This window comes from Toxorhynchites rutilus, chromosome 1 (genome assembly GCF_029784135.1).
Source record: "Toxorhynchites rutilus septentrionalis strain SRP chromosome 1, ASM2978413v1, whole genome shotgun sequence".
Taxonomy (NCBI): Eukaryota; Metazoa; Arthropoda; class Insecta; order Diptera; family Culicidae; genus Toxorhynchites; species Toxorhynchites rutilus.
Genome location: NC_073744.1, coordinates 193981738 through 193994528, shown reverse-complemented (window position 1 = coordinate 193994528; position 12791 = coordinate 193981738). Strand labels below are relative to the sequence as shown.

The 12791-nt window shown below is 37.7% G+C and overlaps 1 protein-coding gene across 3 annotated transcripts in view; it reads left to right on the top strand.

Annotated features, from left to right (window-relative positions):
• The first annotated feature begins 380 nt into the window (after positions 1-380).
• The window catches only part of LOC129779248 (cadherin-86C), a 468683-nt gene continuing 456272 nt past the window's right edge, over positions 381-12791 (top strand). For all 3 annotated transcript variants that reach the window (XM_055786651.1, XM_055786636.1, XM_055786659.1), the window contains exon 1: positions 381-1568. The gene's annotated coding sequence lies outside the window, so the exon portion shown is untranslated. The remainder of the gene's footprint in view (positions 1569-12791) is intronic.

Genomic DNA, 12791 nt, shown 5'->3' with positions numbered 1-12791 from the left:
AATTAAGGACCATCGTATCGAACTCATTAATCGAATAAACAAACACGATTAACACCAAATTCTGAACCCCACACATTCTCTCCCAAGCTACCGTAGCTTCCAAAGCTCACTCCGATCTCAGCCCCGAAAAAGAGATCCAAGGGAGCGAGCTTTCGCTCTGTGCGTTCTCTCTCTCTCTTGCTCTCTCGCACACGATCGCACGATCGCGGACCTCTCCCCATTACGCCAAGCTTTGCGCGAAAAGCGATCGCGCTGGACCCGAGTTGATCTCACGCTGCTCGACTCGACTGCTCTCCACTCGCGGGAACTGGATTACCGCCTCGTTCGGGGGATCACGCGAGGCTTTGTGCGCGCGCGGCTTCCATTCGCTGTTGCGCCGGCAAAACGATCGGACGCGTTTCCGTCTCTCATTAATTCGGTTGGAGTGCGTTTTTTTCTTGTGCGTGTGCGCGTCCGCGTGTGTAAACTGTGCGATCTGTTACCACGAGTTTCGGAAGAACTGTGAAAGCTTTGTGTGACAAAAGTGGGGTTTTTTTTAGTGGTAGACGCGCAAAGAATAATAGTGTGTGCTTCAAATCAAGGTTCAAATGTTGAAAAGTTGACCGACCACCTGGAGGATACATACGACGTCGTGCTCTCGGATGTGTTGTTCGTTGAATGGTGGTGAGCAGCAGCAGCAGCAGCATATTTGTCGCAGGGCACCCACGCATTAGAGCCAGAGTCGTCGCGTTCGTGGTTGCGTGTTCGTCCACGGCTTACGAAACAGCCCCCCCTCCCCTCAAAGTGAGAGTAGAATAATTGTGACATGTGACCTGGTAGTGAGGAATTATCGATGATTGCCAATCGCTGTGCGGGGGCGGTGCGTGACCTCAGCCAACAACAGTCATAATTCGCAGCTGTTTGTGGATGATAGATAGGACTCGGAAGAAAGGAAGAAACGGTTGTGTGCCACATGATTTGTCGAAGGTGCATGTTCGTCTTCCTTGAATTAAACCGGGAAATGGTTGATGACGGTGTATCGATTTGCGTGTGCGAGCTGTTGTGTGTGCCGCAAGACCATTAATGTTGGGGAAGCCAACCCCCTGAGGAGGGGTACCAGAGTGCCACGACAGGGCGGAGACAGGCCGTGTCCTGTGGTTTGTTAGAATTTTCTACATTGTCGCGCTTTGACGGCTGGCAGAATCGAAGAGGCTGATTAAAACAAGCAGATTAACAGCCAGCACGAAGTTCTTGGAGGTGTCAGCTCCAAATTGGATGAGTGTGCGATTGTGTGTTTTGTTTTAAGCGTTTTTTTTTATGTGCTCAACTCAGCCAGCCAACAGAGATACCAGAGCTGTGATTGTGAGGTGAAAACATAACGACAACGGCACAGAAAACGTGATTCTGCCGAACCCCCGACCAAATAGGATCATCGAACGGAGGTGTGTTTTGTGTGGGGTGTGTGGGAGAGAAGAGTGGAAGCGAAGGAAGAAAGATACTTAGCTTTTAAACGGTCGCGTTCAGCTGGTTATGCGAAACGTTAGAACTGGACCGAGCGGGTTGGCAGGAGCAGGAAAGCAATCGTAAAGGTGAGTTTTAATCTGCCATTAGACGACATTGATGCGTTGGTTTCTAGTCCAGGGCTGTTGGTGTGTTGTGTTTCTCGTTTGTACTTCGTTGTTTGCTGTCTGGACTCGATGAAATGAATTCTAGCGAGATCTTGCGGCATTTTAAATAATGCTCGGCATAGATCTTCGGCAAGCTTCGGATGACTTAAATTTGAATATTCAAAATCTTCTATTTATCTAATTCTGATTCAATGTTTAAAGCCAAATTCTTATTGTCATAAGGTTCTCCAAATATATTTAGTAAATGCTGGGTTGCTCACCAAAATTATGCATTTTATCGGATTCTCTTAAAATTTGCTGGGAATGAAGGGCTAGTAATTTGTAAAGATTTGCTTCATTTACTTTATTCAATTTTCACTTCCCATTCCGAATGCCTGTATCTTCTTTTTTCGCCTCCAATTAAATTTTATGCATAAAAAAATCGCATTTTTTCATAATACAGCGCGAACTCGATTATATACAGTTTTTGATTTCTTTTCACTGTATATAATCGAGTCAAAACAATTTTTTTTATTTGTTTTTTTTGCATGTATTTTTCGTTTTATGAAAATAAAAGAGGAATTTTATTTTTGATTCATCACCTTAAAGTCAGAAAACACTTTTATCACATGAAAAAAAAAATAAATTTATCCAGATTCTGGAGGTGATAGACGATCATATTTGATGAAAAAAATCCTCCTACGCATATGTTCGAATTTCAACAAAGACAGAGTTATAGAACTTTTTTTTGTTCCGGGCTCTGTTGCCTCAAACTGGCTCTACATTGAAAAGTACGCTACAGAAAACGATTCTGATGCTTTCATTTGAAAGATAAGAACATTTAGTACTGGATATAGTAGTGGAACAACTAAATTAGAGGATTTTAATAACATTTTGAAAGTGAAAAACTTAAAAGTTAATAATTTTCAATGTGTTATTATTAATGTTCTCTTAAAAAGGACCTGGTGAAAAACGTACTTTTTCGTTTATTTCACGCCATCCTCAATAGATCCGAGATAAAAATTTGAAAAGAATACTGAATGTACATCTTACCTCGGTGTATCAAGAAAAATTATCAAAAAAAAAAAATAATCAAAAATTTTAGTACTAATAATAAAATTAAAATTAAAAAAATACACAGTACAAAAAAAAAAATTATAGATTTTCTGGCATTTCGAAATTTTGAAAAAAAAATATAACTTTGAGACCCACTCCTGCTCAAATTTTTATTTAAATGCGTTCGTATGTGTCTTTTTTCTACATGTGGCGTAATTTTTCCTGAATTTTTAAGATCATTGTGTGACACAAAAATAATTTTCTTCATCGTCTGCATTATTATTTTTATTTTTTTGAAATCGATTATTTTATTGTAATCGTGGTTTTCAATTGAAAGATTAAAATAAAAAAACAAATCGGATTTGTGGTCTCAAAGTTATATTTTTTTTTAAAAATTTCGAAATGCCAGAAAATCTATAACATTTTTTTGTACTGTGTATTATTTTTTTTTAATTTTATTTTTACAGTCAACTCTCCCTTACTCGATGTTCTGTAACTCGATATTTTCCCTAACTCGATGAATTTCATGGCACCTTTGATTTTACATGCATTCTTCTCTCCCTAACTCGATACCTCCCTTACTCGATGCCTCTCTTACTCGATGGGCTTTGTTTCATTTTTCCATGGATTTTTACCTCGCTAACTCGATTGATTTTCGCGTACTTGTTTTTGTGCGTTTCTAGCTGTCATTTCAATTGCTCTTGAAAGTGAAGACGAAGTGTTCGTATTATCAAGGATTTTTTTTTCAAGTATGGAAAACCAGGGAAAACCTTTCAAGCGAACGATTAAAACGCTAACCATAGCGCAACGTTTGAGCATCATCGAGCAGGTCGAAAAGTATGGGCGAAAGGTGTCTGAAGTTGCAAAAGATTTCAGTATTGCACAAAGTACGGTGTCAACACTATTCAAGCAAAAGGAAAAATGGCATCGGATGGGAAAATTGAATGTGGACAAAAAGCGTATAAGGTTGGTTGGGAACGAGAAGCTGGAACGGTCAATGGAAATTTTTGTCAATCAAGCCAGAGAGAATAATTTACCTCTCTCAGGTTCTATTCTTCGGGAGAAGGCTTGCGAATTTGCCCAGAAACTGGGAATTCCCAATTTTAAAGGAAGTTCTGGATGGCTAAGTAAATTTTTAAAACGGCAAAAGATGACATTTCGGAAGCTATGTGGCGAGAGTGCCAGTGTAGATCTCAGTGTAACGGACAACTGGATTTCGCAAACCCTACCCAGTATAATCGCCGAGTATGATGCACGTGATATCTACAATGCAGACGAAACAGGACTTTTCTACAAATGTTTGCCAGACAAAACATTTGCATTTCGATCAGAAACTTGCCACGGAGGAAAATATTCGAAACAACGTCTGACAGCCATGTGTGCAACCAACATGGACGGAAGCGATAAACTACCATTGCTGGTCATTGGAAAGAGTAAAAACCCCCGGTGTTTCAAAAAGAAGAAATCATTACCAGTGATATACGAGAGTAACACCAAGGCCTGGATGACCTCTATTCTTTTTGAGAAATGGATTATGCAACTTGACGAAAGATTTTCCAAAAAAAATAGAAAGGTATTGATTCGGGAATTATGTGTAATGGGAATGTATCATACTTATATCTCTTTCTCCTCAAAGGTGGTCATGTTCGTTGATAATTGTACAGCGCACCCAAAATCTCTCCAACCAAAGCTTAAATCGATAAATTTGCAGTTTTTTCCACCAAACTCTACTTCAGTAGTTCAGCCGCTGGACTTGGGCATAATCAAGAACCTGAAACAGTACTATCGCCATGAATTAGTAAAACGAAGACTGCTAGAAATGGAGGATACAACGGTATTTTTTTCCTTTTTACATTCATGTTATTCAGCACTCATACTGTATTCAAATATACTCTAGGACCCTTCAGATATATCGGTATAACAAGGTCAAATCGATAAACAAGGTTAAATCTGAGACTGTTCAAAATTGCTTCAGGAAAGCCGGATTTTCCATAAATGATGATGATGATATTCCGCTGGCAGAATTAATGCGTCGTGAGCTTGCTGCTGTCGACAGTGCAGTACCATTCGATTGTTCATCGTCATTTGATGAATATTGCGAAATGGATCAAAACGTGATTTGCTGTGATCTAATGACTGATACCGATATACTGGAAAGTGTCGAAGAAGCTGAAAAAAACGTTGAAAATAGTAGTCCTATGGAGTTAGAGGAGGTTCAGGAAGTTTCAGCTGATTGTTTTGAAATTACACCTTCGAACGTTAAATCGAACCTAAAGAATATGTCCGAAATATTGCAATCAACTGAAAATGTTCCCGTGAAACTATTTGAACATTTCTTTGCGATTGAACAGTTCCTGCGTGATCGTTACAATTTAGTTTGAATTACATACATAATTAATATTTTCTTTGTTAACCTAGTTCCTTTTCCATTTCCAATTCCATTTTACAATAAAATTGGCCTACTAAACAAACATCCTATGTATTTTAAATTTATATTAAAATTTGAGAAAAGAATCTATAATAGTACATGCGCATTAGTACATATAGGGTAAATGCAATTTGTGGCATAAAAAAAAATATGAAAAAATGTTCTGTATCTCGATACCTCCCTAACTCGATGGTTCCTTGGATATCGAGTTAGGGAGAGTTGACTGTATTATTAGATATTTGGAAAAAAAAAGCTTGAAGATATTTATCAATCTAGAAAAGCCGTAAGTGCACATTTAAATATGAATTAGAGTAGTACTGAATCTCTAAATCCCAAAAATTTTTTCAGAATTTAAATATTTTTTTAGTACTAAAATTTTTGATGAAATATTTTTTTGATAATTTTTCTTGATACACCGTGGTAAGATGCACATTCAGTATTTTTTCAAATTTTTATCTCGGATCTATTGAGGATGGCGTGAAATAAACGAAAAAGTACGTTTTTCACTATAGATCCTACGTCAAACCACATAGGGGTTCAAATAAACCACCAAAATATCTTATTTAATATCCTTTACAATATTTGCCATACAGCTAGTGATTTGGTTTGGGGGCATTTTTTACTCCCTTACCCGGCCAGGCCCTTCATATTAAATTAGATTGTTTCTATCAATCAAATTAAAGCTCTCAAACCACTCTACAATTTGCTCTTTGACGCCCAACTTTTATCTTTGTTAATTTCGCTGCAATATCGATATAAACAATTCCTGGTGAAAATTCAGGCAAAATCTTCAAAAATCACGATTTTTACCCCACTGTACACGTAATAGCCACTTAAACTTCACCTTAATGTTGAAAGGTTACATTTCTTCTTGAAATAAGCCATATTTGAAATATAAAAAAAAATCCAAACTGTATATAATTGAGTCCAAAATTGTATATACAGTTAACCCTCCTATAACGCGGTTTTCATATAACGCGGTGATGAAACTGCAACAGCCCTCCTATACTGCCGTAATCATGCAAAGTGACGCAAGCGTCAGAGGGACGAATTTTCAGTACAGGACTTTTCGTAAAATTGCATGTATAATCAGCATACGCGTACATTACGAAAATCTGATCTGTACAAATTGTGTGCACTTGATGGAAAAACTTTGCCATCGGCTTGATTTTTGAAAAAATGCCGTTTTATTTACGCTATGTTACCAACGCCAGTTTGTTGTGGAAAGTGCAAATTTTAATCGTTGTTTCCACAACCGATTGGCGTTCATCCATAAAAGTATGAGAGAATCTGTTTCCAATTATTTTCTCCAAAATGCCGCTGTTGAGCGGAGCATGAGAAGGCATCAGGGAGAAAAGTTCTACACATTTCCCGACTTTGTGGCATGCGTTGAACAGGCTAACATAGTTGAGAATCCGATTGTAACAATTATAGAAAGCACCATTTTTTTCCAATCCAAAATGCAATTGAAAACATTGAAAAAAAACAGGAAGTAGGTTATATCTATGGTATAACCGCAAGGGTGACGTAGGACTATCGTTAATTTAGAGATCATTTGTATGAAGTTGAATCTGAATTCATTCTGAATGAATGAATATTTGGAGAACTTCGAAAACGAGAGCGTTACGTTGGAGGCACAAGGTTTTATGCATGCAATATTGGATACGGAAATATCCTACTGATGGGGAAGAATAATCTTCAGAAGCTATCCTGTTGATTGCGATTGATTGAAAAACCACAAAACCAAATGTATTTGGTCACAGTGTTACATGGATAGAAAACATTCAATTAAACTCTTTCACATGAATATATTTTGAAAATTCCCAAAGAAACTGGCAGTGGTTAATGCCAACTCGATAACCACCTGTTAATAGCACTTGATTGAAACATATTTGGTCACAGTGTTACATGGATAGAAAACATTCAATGAAACTCTTTCACATGAATATATTTTGAAAATTCCCAGAGGAACTGGCAGATTATTTTCCAGCAATGAAAATAGCAATGCAATGATCTTTCCGGAACTTTCTCGATGCTGAATGGCATCCTAACGGAAAGAGTTCTGCGCGTGTATGTGTCGATCCTTCGCCGTCCACCTCCTCCAGCACGTTAGGCAACGATGTTGTTTTGTCGATGTCCTCACGAAAAATGAATGTGTCTCACCACCAGAATATCGCTTAAGTATGCTTTTTGTGTGTGATTGAATCGAGAGAAGATGTGGTTTACGATGGCAATTTGGAAGGCAAACTAGAGGGGAATGAACTCTCTGAGCTCGGAACTTTCGGCGACTGAGCAATAATCGATTGCGGGCGCATACAATATTGGATACGGAAATATCCTACTGATGGGGAAGAATAATCTTCTGAAGCTATCCTGTTAATTGCGATTGATTGAAAAACCACAAAACCAAATGTATTTGGTCACAGTGTTACATGGATAGAAAACATTCAATTAAACTCTTTCACATGAATATATTTTGAAAATTCCCAAAGGAACTGGCAGATTATTTTCAGTAACGATTAGATATTTTCACATTTTCCTCGATACTGGAAGCCCAACAGTGGTTAATGCCAACTCGATAACCACCTGTTAATAGCCGCGCGTGTATGTGTGTGTAGCGATGTCTTCCCAGGGAACCGTTTGTGGCATCACTCTCCTCCTGATAGATTCCCTTCTGGCCTAGGGTGCACAAACAGGCTCTTGGTGACACCGTTCATCCGCGCTTTCATGATAAATAAAGAGCTTCACCGCAACAGCGACAACATGCTCCAATCGCTGTTCAATTAGAACTGAGTGGATTTCCGAGCGCCGCTCGCTTATATACCGATTGGTGATTTCAATAGCCTGTTTTGAAAGCAATTTTAAGACTATTGAAACAAGTTTTTGGATCAAAAAGTAACAAGTATATAACGCGTAGACACTTTATCTTTCGAATGAAGTGTTTATCATACCATTTCGTTCAGTTGTTTAGGAGCTATTAACGCTCAAAATCTCGGTCTCCGGCGTAACGCTTTCGTTTTCGAAACTTTGATTTTACACCCCGGTATAGAAATGAAAGACGTAGTCCTACGTCAAAAAAATAATGCCGTCCAAAATCATCCGATGTAAAGCAGATACAGTTTATGCGAGGATGTTTTGAGTTTTGTTACAAAATACGTTTCGATGGAGGATTTAGAAAAGTGCAGCTTTTCACCAAATCCGACATTTACCCTTCAATCAACACTCAGCTTCAATCCATCTGAAAGAGAAATGAGCAGGTGAGAAAGTAAACAGCATCAAGAAGCTTTATCGCTTGATACCTGAGGATAGAAGACATCATTGCCATCGAAAGACATCAATTCTGGTAATCAACAATGAAATTGATAAGTTTAAACTAATTAGTTACAATTTTTATGTTCAATATGTGATCGATCAAGGATAATTTTTTCCTTTGAGATGAGTTTGATTCTATGAATTTAAAGACTTATAAACAGAGCAAAGTACATGATTTGTAGTTCTGAAACAAAATTGCTATTATAAATGTTTGGCATGACGAGCTTTTCGGAAAAGTGATTTTCATTATGCTAAACGTTTATTACGGAAGAGATTGTTATGTGAAGTTTGCTGTCCCTGCTAATCCATTCTATGCTATCAGATCAGATAAAAAAATTACTTCGCATCACAATCAAATTAGGACACACCATAGGGGAAATGGCGCTTGCGCCACATCACAGTGGAAATGGCGCTTGCACCACTCCGTTTTTAGGCTTTTACGAGGTCATTTTTTCACATTTCTGTAAAACTCCGCAGTTGTTTGAAAGTATTTGGTATTCTTTATCGATCTATAACAAAAAAAGTAAAATGTCAATTTTGGCGCTTGCGTCACTTTGCGAGATTACGGCAGTATAACGCGGTACTCTGATAACGCGGTTTCCGTTCAACCACGTCTTATGTTTGGCATGTTCTTTTCGTGCAACCAATGTATGATTTTCACTGAATATCTATCTATCTATCTATATATATATATATATAAAAATGGAGTGATGTCTGTCTGTCTGTCTGATTCTTATAGACTCGGAAACTACTGAACCGATCGACATGAAAATTGGTATGTAGGGGTTTTTGGGGCCGGGGAAGGTTTTCGTGATATTTTGAGACCCCTCCCCCTCTCTAAGGGGGGGCTGCCATACAAATGAAACACAAATTTCTGCATTACTCGGAAATTAACCAAGCAAACGAAACCAAAGTTGACATGCGAGAGTTTTAGGGTGCAACAAATGTTTCTATGATGGTTAGACAGTCCTTCCCCCACTCAAAGGGGGGGCTGCCATACAAATGAAACACAAATTTCTGCATTACTCGAGAATTAATCAAGCAAATGAAACCAAATTTGGCATGTGGAGGTTTTAGGATGCAATAAATGTTTCTATGGTGTTAAGATACTCCTTCCCCCTCTCTTAGAGGGGGCTGTCGTACAAATGAAACACAATTTTTTGCAGTACCCGAGAATTAATCAAGCAAATTAAACCAAATTAGGCATATGGAAACTTTAGGGTGCAATGAATGTTTCTATGGTGGTTAGATACCCCTCCCCCCTCTCTTAGGGGTGGCTGCCATACAAATAAAACACAAATTTCTGCATTACTCGAGAATTAATCAAGTAAATGGGCGGGACGAAGTTTGCCGGGTTAGCTAGTGTTTATATAAACATTCAAGATAATTTCTTAGCCGTTTACGACATCGGTTTCAGGCAAGCTCCGGCTTAGAGGATATGATTCGCAAGTCAAGATGTGCTGCAAAGTTAGCTGTCATTGCCAAACCTATCGAACTACTCGGTGAGTTCAAGGCAGATCTATGGAAAAAGTGCGCCCGTTTGGTTATTAAGCTGGGTTAGAGGAGCGGTAGAAAACAGTGCGGCAAAAAGCGGAAGAGGGTTCATCTGAAATGTTAAAGAGAAAGGATAATCACAAGAGTTTGAATGAATTTTGCACTCTTCCATTATTTAAGTAGTATTCAGCTGCTACTAGTATTTTATTCGAAGATAAACGTTTGCAACATGAACTGCTGTAGAGTTCACAAATGTGCACAAGCGTATTTTGTTTTGTTTTCAAAAAAACGGTATACTTTAAAAATGGTTACAGAAATGTAGATTGAGTATGCGAAGCCACTTCTTTAACTTCAGCATCATAAAAGTTTTTATCAGAGAAGAACACCCGAATGCAGTTTTGAAATTTGAAATGAAAATTTTTAGTCTAGTTTCGACGTAGAACTACGTCTTTGATTTCTAGGAGGGTCACTCTACGAAAAATGTAACGTTTATTAAGAGTTTTCAAATGCATATTACGCAGATCTTTCTTGTTATAATATATACCATTAGACAGCAAATTTATCCAGCAATTTTTTCGCCTAAGACATTAGCAGTGGAAATAATTAAACAAGTGTACAATTTAACAAAAAAAAAGAGGTTCGTTAATTGGGCCGAAAAATCAATACACTTATCGAATTTTACTCGCTAACTGGGCGGCAAAACAGCTATAGCAATACTTCGAATCGGAGATAACATCTATTATTGATACATAACTGCTTTGCATCTCAGTTAACGTACGCCCTGTTATAGATAAGCCCAGTTGAACATAGTCCAGTTAGGGAATGACTTCTGTATATGACTGGGTGATGGACACCATAAGCAAGTGTCTTTCGGGCTGCGGCAACATGGGCAATTGTACAGCGAAAAATGATATCAACACCAGGAGGATGGCAGCGATTATCAGGCGAGGACCTATTGAGATCGGCATTACATCGCATTACAAAACTGAAACGAAATGAAATATTAATCTTCATGACTCATATTCATAATTCTCAATGACTCGATGCCTTCTATGATAGATTAAGAAGTAGAACCAATACGACTTGATTGTGAGTCTGCAAACGAACATTATTTCACCGAAAACGCTACTTTTCAGGGCTACTATTTAGAGTTTTAAAAGAATTAAACTAACAGATTTATGAACAATGAAAAGAATTACATTAAAAAAAAACAACTGTTCTTAACAATTAGAGTCCTACGTCAAACTTCCGACCGTGCCCCTAGGCTCAGACCCATCTACTTTTTGTTTTATTTTTTTATCATTTCCTTTTATGATCTCTTATTGGTCTCCATACTACGCGGTACGAATGATGTGATTTGTGCTCATTCTGAGTTTCTTATAGCGCGGTTTCCATATAACACGGTACGCACTCACCGCGTTATAGGAGGGTTGACTTAATCGAATCACATATAATCGAGTCTGTATATAATCGAGACCGAACTGTATACGTTTTCAATAATTCGGGGATGCCTAAGAAGTGTTGCCTTCATGAGAAAATTTTTCAACAGGACAGAGTTCCGACCTTTCTGCTTCTTCAGAAATGGCTTTCTTGTATATCTCATTATTTTAGTTTATTATTCCTGAAGAGATGTAAGGAACGCTGAATGCTTCCTATCGGCAAATCGTCTACCAGATCAGAAACTTCCTCGCAAATTACGATTTTTTTTCTAATATACTCCGGAACGTTAATTTGGTGACATAATATACCTGTCCGAGGAGTTTATGAAAATCGGCCTTGACGTAGATTTCGTCATTCATCGCAATGCGTGTAGAGCTCCCAAACACGGGCTTTTGCTTAGGCATTTTGCTACTCATTCCGGTTTGGTGCTTTCTGCACTTTGTTCCTGACTACAGAAACATTTCATAGTTTTCCGAACAAAAAAGATTGACAATTTGAATTTTCAGGCGTTCGGTTGGCGCGCGAATTCTATATGAATATATTTTCTTTGTCATCTTCGAACATATCTCTTCAAAAATCTGAAACGTTAAACACTGCCCTTATTCTAAATCTCGGTCAGACATTTAAATTAGCTAATCACTGTGGTGTCTGGGTGAATCGTGTCCATTGCGAAACCTCCAATTGTGACCGAAAGTGTCACAATCGACAAAAAATGCACCAGCATATGCCTCAGTAGAAATTTGACAAGTTTGACAGTCAATGGGGTTCGATTCTTTATATTTGTTTCGAGTTTTGTTGATTCTAGTTCCTAGTTCCTAGAGACAATAAGGTATTGATGGTATTTATGACAAATTTATGCTTAGTTCTAAAGCACCGAGAAAAAATTCCATTAATTTATTAAGTAAAAAGTTTGTGTGACACTCGATAATGAGTCTAACCTTGTAATTTGGGCTTTTCTAGTTAGTTTTAAAATCAAAATGTGAGCGAAACATGATACTATTTGAAATTTGAATCAAATAAATAGCAACTAACAGCTATGCATTTTTTCATAACAAATCGACAGAAACAAAACGAATGTTTATATAAACTTTGGGAGAAAAATATCATTGAATCTCCTATTAGAAGATCAGTAGAAGAATGATGGATCGATAGATTCATATTACATCATTTTTCGATTCTGTTAATTTCAACTGATGATTTGGGCACCAAACAATGGATAGCACTGACGCCCTGGCGAAACAAAGCCCAATTTCGGTTGCTAAATGAAGATGCCAGATTAACATTCCCGATTCTAAGTCTTAATCGGATTTCAGGGCACAGATACCACATAAAATTCATATTTGAGTGCCAATGTTAAGTTATGCTTATTATCGATTCAGATTAGAGTTGAAAATTAGATTCAGATTAAAGATTTAATGTTCAATATTGGGATTCAGGTTAGGATTCCTTTCGAGAGAGAATTTTAGAATCTCTAA